This window comes from Otolemur garnettii, unplaced genomic scaffold, assembly GCF_000181295.1.
Source record: "Otolemur garnettii isolate 467f Iridium unplaced genomic scaffold, OtoGar3 scaffold00026, whole genome shotgun sequence".
Classification (NCBI taxonomy): Eukaryota; Metazoa; Chordata; class Mammalia; order Primates; family Galagidae; genus Otolemur; species Otolemur garnettii.
This window is the reverse complement of record NW_003852421.1, coordinates 11,414,779-11,421,013: the sequence shown is the minus strand read 5'-3', so window position 1 is coordinate 11,421,013 and position 6,235 is coordinate 11,414,779.

Here is a 6,235-nt window from a genome sequence, read left to right as displayed (position 1 = left end):
TTTGCCTGAGGATGAAGTTCTGTCTTGTGATTTGCTCTCTCCCAGTGTTAACTGGACAAAGAGGGTCCGGCCGCCTGTCTCTGCCAATTTGTAGAGACCAGGCTAGGTCCACCAAATTTTGCCTTGTCAGAAGGCCAGGATTCTGGAGAACAGAGAGAATAGCTTCTTCACGACTGTTCTGTTCTTCCACTTCCAAAATTACAGTTTTAAAGATAATGGTTTATAGTAAAGATTAGAATAATTCTTATTTTAAATAATAATCAGCACAACTCAGTGACAATTATTATAATATTTTTTATTTTAAAAGTTAATTTTTAAACTCTTTAACATGGGTGGGAGCTAAATTTACAAAACAGTAAGAATGGGAGAGTGGAGGTGAAGACCAGCTGTGTCACATCTGCCTCAGCCCCACAGACTCCATCTTATTCTTACTATAGGTGCTTTCATCAGGAGACTCTCCAAGAATGCAGGTTAAATTCAGGATTAAGTTCAAGCCATGACAACTCTTTCTCCATTTCAGTACTACCCCCCTAATTCACACATATCAACACAAATACCCCTTAGTGGGAAAGACAGGTGTGTTTTTGTTTGTTTGGTTTTTTTTTTTTTGTAGAGACAGAGTCTCACTTTATCACCCCTGGTAGAGTGCCGTGGCATCACACAGCTCATAGCAACCTCCAACTCCTGGGCTTAGGTGATTCTTTTGCCTCAGCCTCCTGAGTAGCTAGGACCACAGGCGCCCACTACAATGCCCGGCTATTTTTTGTTGCAGTTTGGCTGGAGCTGGGTTTGAACCTGCCACCCCTCAGTATATGGGACCGGTGCCCTACCCACTGAGCCACAGGTACGGCCCATTTTTTTTTCAGTCTTGCTCTGTGGCCTAGTCTACAATGGTATAGTGGTGTCATCATAGCTCACTGCAACCTCACACTTTTGGGTATTTAGCCTTTATTTTGTTATAGGAAGATGAGGCCCAACTGAGAGAAAGAGCACCTAAACACACCGTGTTTATGAGAGGAAGGACTTTATTTACTGGCTGGTAGCTTATGGCATAGAAGAATTCCAAATGGCCAAGTTCCCCGATTGGCTTGGTCTTTCCTTTTTTATCAACAGTCAAAAAGTTGCAACCCATAGGTATCCTTCTCATTGGTCAATTTGAATCAAGTGGGAGATGCTATTCCAGCCCCTACAGAATTATGGGATTTCATGGAACTTGGAATTTGGAAGTTAAGTTTACAAATTCCCAAGGGCTGAGTCACCATGGAGAGGACTCTGCAGGTGTATTTTTGTGGTCTCCTTGAGAAGACTTGTTCTCCTAGACTACAATGTAGGTCTTCTTGGGTATCTTCTCTCAATTTAGCCTTCCTAGCAGCTGGGACTCCAGAGATGTGCTACCATGCTCTGTTAATTTTAAAATTTTTTGTAGAGATGGAGTCTTGAACTCCTGGCCTCAAGCAATCTTCCCACCTTGGCCTCCCAAAGTAGTAGGATTATAGACGTGAGGCACCATGCTGGCCAAGGCAATTCTTTTAAAACCAAACCTGAGAGCTAATTGTGGTGACTGCAGCTGAAACTTGGAGGGGAGCATGCCTCCATCTTGTTCATACAGTAGGTCATCACCCGCCCTCTCCCCTTCCATCCTCTCTTCACAGGCACAGCTCTGCCTCAGCTTGTTGTGTTTTTTTCAAAGATGTGCATAAAGGTTTTGGTTAACTGAGAAGGTTTGAAGAGTGCTATGGACTGAATTGTGTCCTCCCTTTTCTCCCTCCCCACTGAATTCATATGTTGAAGGTTTTAGTGGGGAAAAGTTTTCTCTACCCTCTTGTGTTCCATTCCCATGGGCCTGCAAATTAAACTGACAGAAGACAGATTAATAGCAGTAAAAGGTTTTATTCGTATGTATGTAAAAGCTGACAAAAGAACTGGTTCTTCAAAAAAATTAAAGTTAAAGGCTTATATACCTAACCTCGTGGGGGAAAAGGAGAGGCGAGAAAAAGCTTTTATGGGGAGACCAAATAGGTCTCCTTAGGAAAGACAAATCCATGTTTAGGAGAACAAATTAGAAATAAAGTTTGTGATAAAGTTTGTTTTTACAGGTATGAGTGGTCTTTCTGTGTCCTTTCAGGCTATAAAACTCCCCCAGAGATGGGATTTGGGTTAGGTTTCATTCACATTCTGGGAGTGGATCCAACCTGAACGGGGAATTTATAGTGGCCTTATGTCCCAGAAGTTGCTAGATTTCCCAGATAAGGGAAGTTCTGAGAAGGCGTCTTTCTACGTCTGTTGATTCTCAGTCAGCTTCGTCAACATAAGGCATATGCCAAGGTGGCTTATTTTGGAGTGGTATATTCTGATGTCCTTCAAGCTTTGACCCTCACTGAGACTGTATTTGGAAGGGGGCCTGAAAAGAGGTTAAATGAGGTCACAAGGGTGGGGCTCTAATCTGATGGGATTGGTGTCCTTAGAAGAGGAAGACCATAGATACTTTCTCCTTTCTGGCTCACAAAGAAGAGGTCATAGGTGCATTCAGCAAGAAGGTGGGCACCTGCAACTCAAGGGGAGAGCTCTCACTTGACACTGACCTTGCTAGCAACTTGATCTTGGACTTTGAGTTTTCAGGACATGAGAGATGTATTTTTGTTGTCTGTGCCATTTTGTTATGGCAGCCTGAGCAGACTAAGACAAAGACTAAAACAGTCATCAAAAGACAAAGTAGGATTATAGTTTTGGTGAGTGATAGCTTGGGGTCAGAACCTTGGCTAACACACCACAAAATCAGAAAAGGGAAGAAAGTACACACTTTACAAACTTCTAAGGCCAACCCTGGTGAGGTACTGCAATTTTTGTCCTGAGTCCAAAAAGCTAGGAGAATTTTGCCAATCCTCTGCATCCTGCTAAAAGATAGGAGTTGCATCCTTTGACGTCTCACCCTTTGTTGGACTTTGTTTCTGCTAGAAACCACCTCAGCCTGGTTCAGTGTTGAGTGTTACCCACTAGTTTGTCTGAATCTGGGACTCCAGCCTCAGAGCCTCCCATTCTCCCTTCAGTGGGCCCTGACGGAGGGGAGGGCTGCCAGAGGACCCTAATTAGATGCATGCTACCATCTGGAAACGTTTAAAGTCTTGAGGACAGATAGGAGCCATGTTGATAGCATTGATTGGTTCCTTATTTCTGAGTTGGGCCTGCTTCATTGTTTAAGATTCTGCTCTAATTTGTTGGGATTTTCTCTTCAGCATTGTAAAAAGCAAAGTTACTTTGCTATATGAGAACAGAACCTTCTAAACTGGGTTTTGAAGTTTGCAGCTTTATAAAGTATCAGCCTTTTGAAAGCCTCTACTCTCCAGTCTGTTCTACCAACTCACAGCCACTGATTAGCATATCAAAGAGTAGGGGGGTGTCTTGATGGGGTGGCCCACATTCAAGCAAGAGCCTTGCTGGCAGGCAGTGCTTACCATTTAACTTTTTATTTATTTTTTTTTATTCCATTTCCTCTCCTCTGGCTGTGTACTTTTTTTTTTTTTTTTTTTTAAAACAAGAGTCTTGCTCTGTTGCCTGGGCTAACGTGCAGTGGCATCACCATAGCTCACTGCAACCTCAAACTCGTGAGCTCAAATGATCCTCCTGCCTCAACCTCCCAAGTAGCTGGAACTTTAGGCATGTGACATCATACTTGACTAACTTTTCTTTTCTTTCTTTCTTTTTTTTGTAGAGATGGTTGCTATGCTGCTGGAGCTGGTTTCAAACTCCTGGCTTCAAGCGATTTTTCCACCTCTGCCTCTCAAAGTTTTGTGATTACAGGCCTGAGCCAGTGTACCTGGCTGGTTGTGCACTTTTGACTATTAAAAACACAAGCGACACTCAGACACACAAAACTCAGTCTTCCTTCTGAATGAAAAAAGGAATCAGAAATGAGGAAAAAGGAAAGAAAACAAAAGGAGGCATTTTCAGGGTACTAAAACCCTATCTTCTTCTCTCATCCCTCTCTACAATCCAAACAACTCCCATAGATAAATAAGCTAAGTATTCAAAAGTTATTTCAGTTCATTCGTTTTGACTAATTGCTGGGTTAGAAAAGAACCTTCAAAAAGGTTGGCAGAAGCAATTTAGAGTAAATTTTACCATTGCCCTGGGGTGCTGATCCAAAATAATCGCAACCCCTTAATAGCCAAGCTGAGTTGTAGGCTGGTTATTTTTATTCTAACAAGAGACTCTGGCACTGCCAAGGAAATTGTCTCTTTGGGAGAGGATTGCTTCTGTGGCTTGACCAGCAACAGTAATAAGTTTTGGGGGCCTCTAAACGAGAGTGTAGAAGTGGATGACCTTGAATACAGATGGGGAGGGAGGAGAGAAAATTGACAGAAACCAAAGACTCCCAAGATAACACGTCATGGAAATAAACAAAAGTCTACAGAAATCAAATGAGGGATAAAAGAAAGACTCCACTAATGAACTGATTTTGAAATAAAATCATTTGGATTCTTTTCATGTTAAAAATATAAGCAAGGTAGCTCTGTCTTTTTGGGAACTAAATTTCATGACTTTTATTTTTTTAATCCCTAGAATATGTAAGGGAGTGGATAGCAATGTGTTAATTACTTTCCAAAGTATCAGCTATTCCTTGAGTTAAAAAAAAAAGAAAACCATGTGGTTCATGCCTACTATTACAATCCTAGCATTCTGGGAGGCCGAGTTTGAGACCAGCCTGAGCAAGAGGGAGATTCCATCTCTACTAAAAATAGAAAAGTAGAAAAATTAGCCAGTGTGGTGGCCAGGTGCCTGTAGTCTCAGCTACTTGGGAGGTTGAGGCAGGAGGATCACTAGAGCCCTGCTAAGAGTTTGAGGTTGCTGTGAGATGCCACAGCACTCTAACCTGGGCTATAATGTGAGACTCTGTCTCAAAAAACCCCCCTCAAAACAATAAACCAGGAAATCCATCAAAATAGTAACAGTGGAAATGTATCAGTAGATTATGGAATATCTTACTTTGTTTTTAATACTTTTTCCTTGTATTTTCCAAAAATTTCTATAATGGATATGTATTCATTTTATATAAACAGCATTATTAATAAACATCATGGATTATATTTGGAGTGGCTGTTTTCTCACTGTGATTATCTATTTCTCTCGCTCAATTTGAAGGTGAGGAAACTGAGGAACAAGGAGCTTAAGTCCAAAGTCACATAGCTAGTTCCCAAGAGATTGGGATCTAACATTCAGTAGCTACAAGATACATGGCTATTGAGTTCTTGAAACGTGGCTAGTCCTGGAATGTACTGCAAATGTAAAAAACACATTGCATTTTGAAGAATCTTTTTCTGCATGTATGAACGAATGTAAAACATCTCAGCAATTTTCATATTGATTGCAGGTAGAACTGATAGTATTTTGATATACTGGGTTAAAATTAATTTAACTTGTTTCTTTTTATTTATTTTAATGTGGCTACCAGAAAACTTAAAATGACACATAGGGCTTGGATTCTATTCCTTTTGAACAATACTAGTGTTGAATCAAGAATACAACTCTTTTTTTTTTTTTTTTTTTGCCGGGGCTGGGTTTGAGCCCTCCACCTCCAGCATATGGGGCCAGCACCCTACCCTTTTGAGCCACAGGTGCCACCCAAGAATATAAGTCTTGATTCTCAATCCAGTGTTTTTTCCATATACTTCCTTGAAATGGAGAACATCAAAAGGTAAGAAGAAATTTATTTCTCCTCCTCTAGAAGTAGGTAATTAAACACAACTCAGATTGATTGATAATTATTGTTTGGTTGAATATGTATTGCTTTTATCTTTCTTAGCTATTAGAAGTTTTTCTCTTTCTTAGCTAGTAGAAGTTTGTTTATTGCATGATCACACAGAGATATCAGTGTCTAAGACATTTCCTTGTGGTTATTTTTGTTGTCATGTATTATTACCACCAGTGATCAAGTAGTCTTTCTTGCCTCCTCCTCCTAAAAGAAAAATCAGAGCAACAACAAAAAACATGGATTATAAAATCAAACTTTTAGCAAGGGAAATTAGTTTTAAACAAGGGTTTATAACCCCCCATGGGATAAAGCAAACTTTCCTAAAGCAACCAACCTATTCTCTTGCCCAGTCCCTTTTCTTTCCCTATCCTCCTTATCTCCTGGCCATTTAGCACAGCAGTAGTTTATAGCCTCCTTCTCCTCCCAAATCAGTTGACAGTATGACTGATTTTGGAAAAATAAATGCCGATGTTCTTTTTTTTTTTT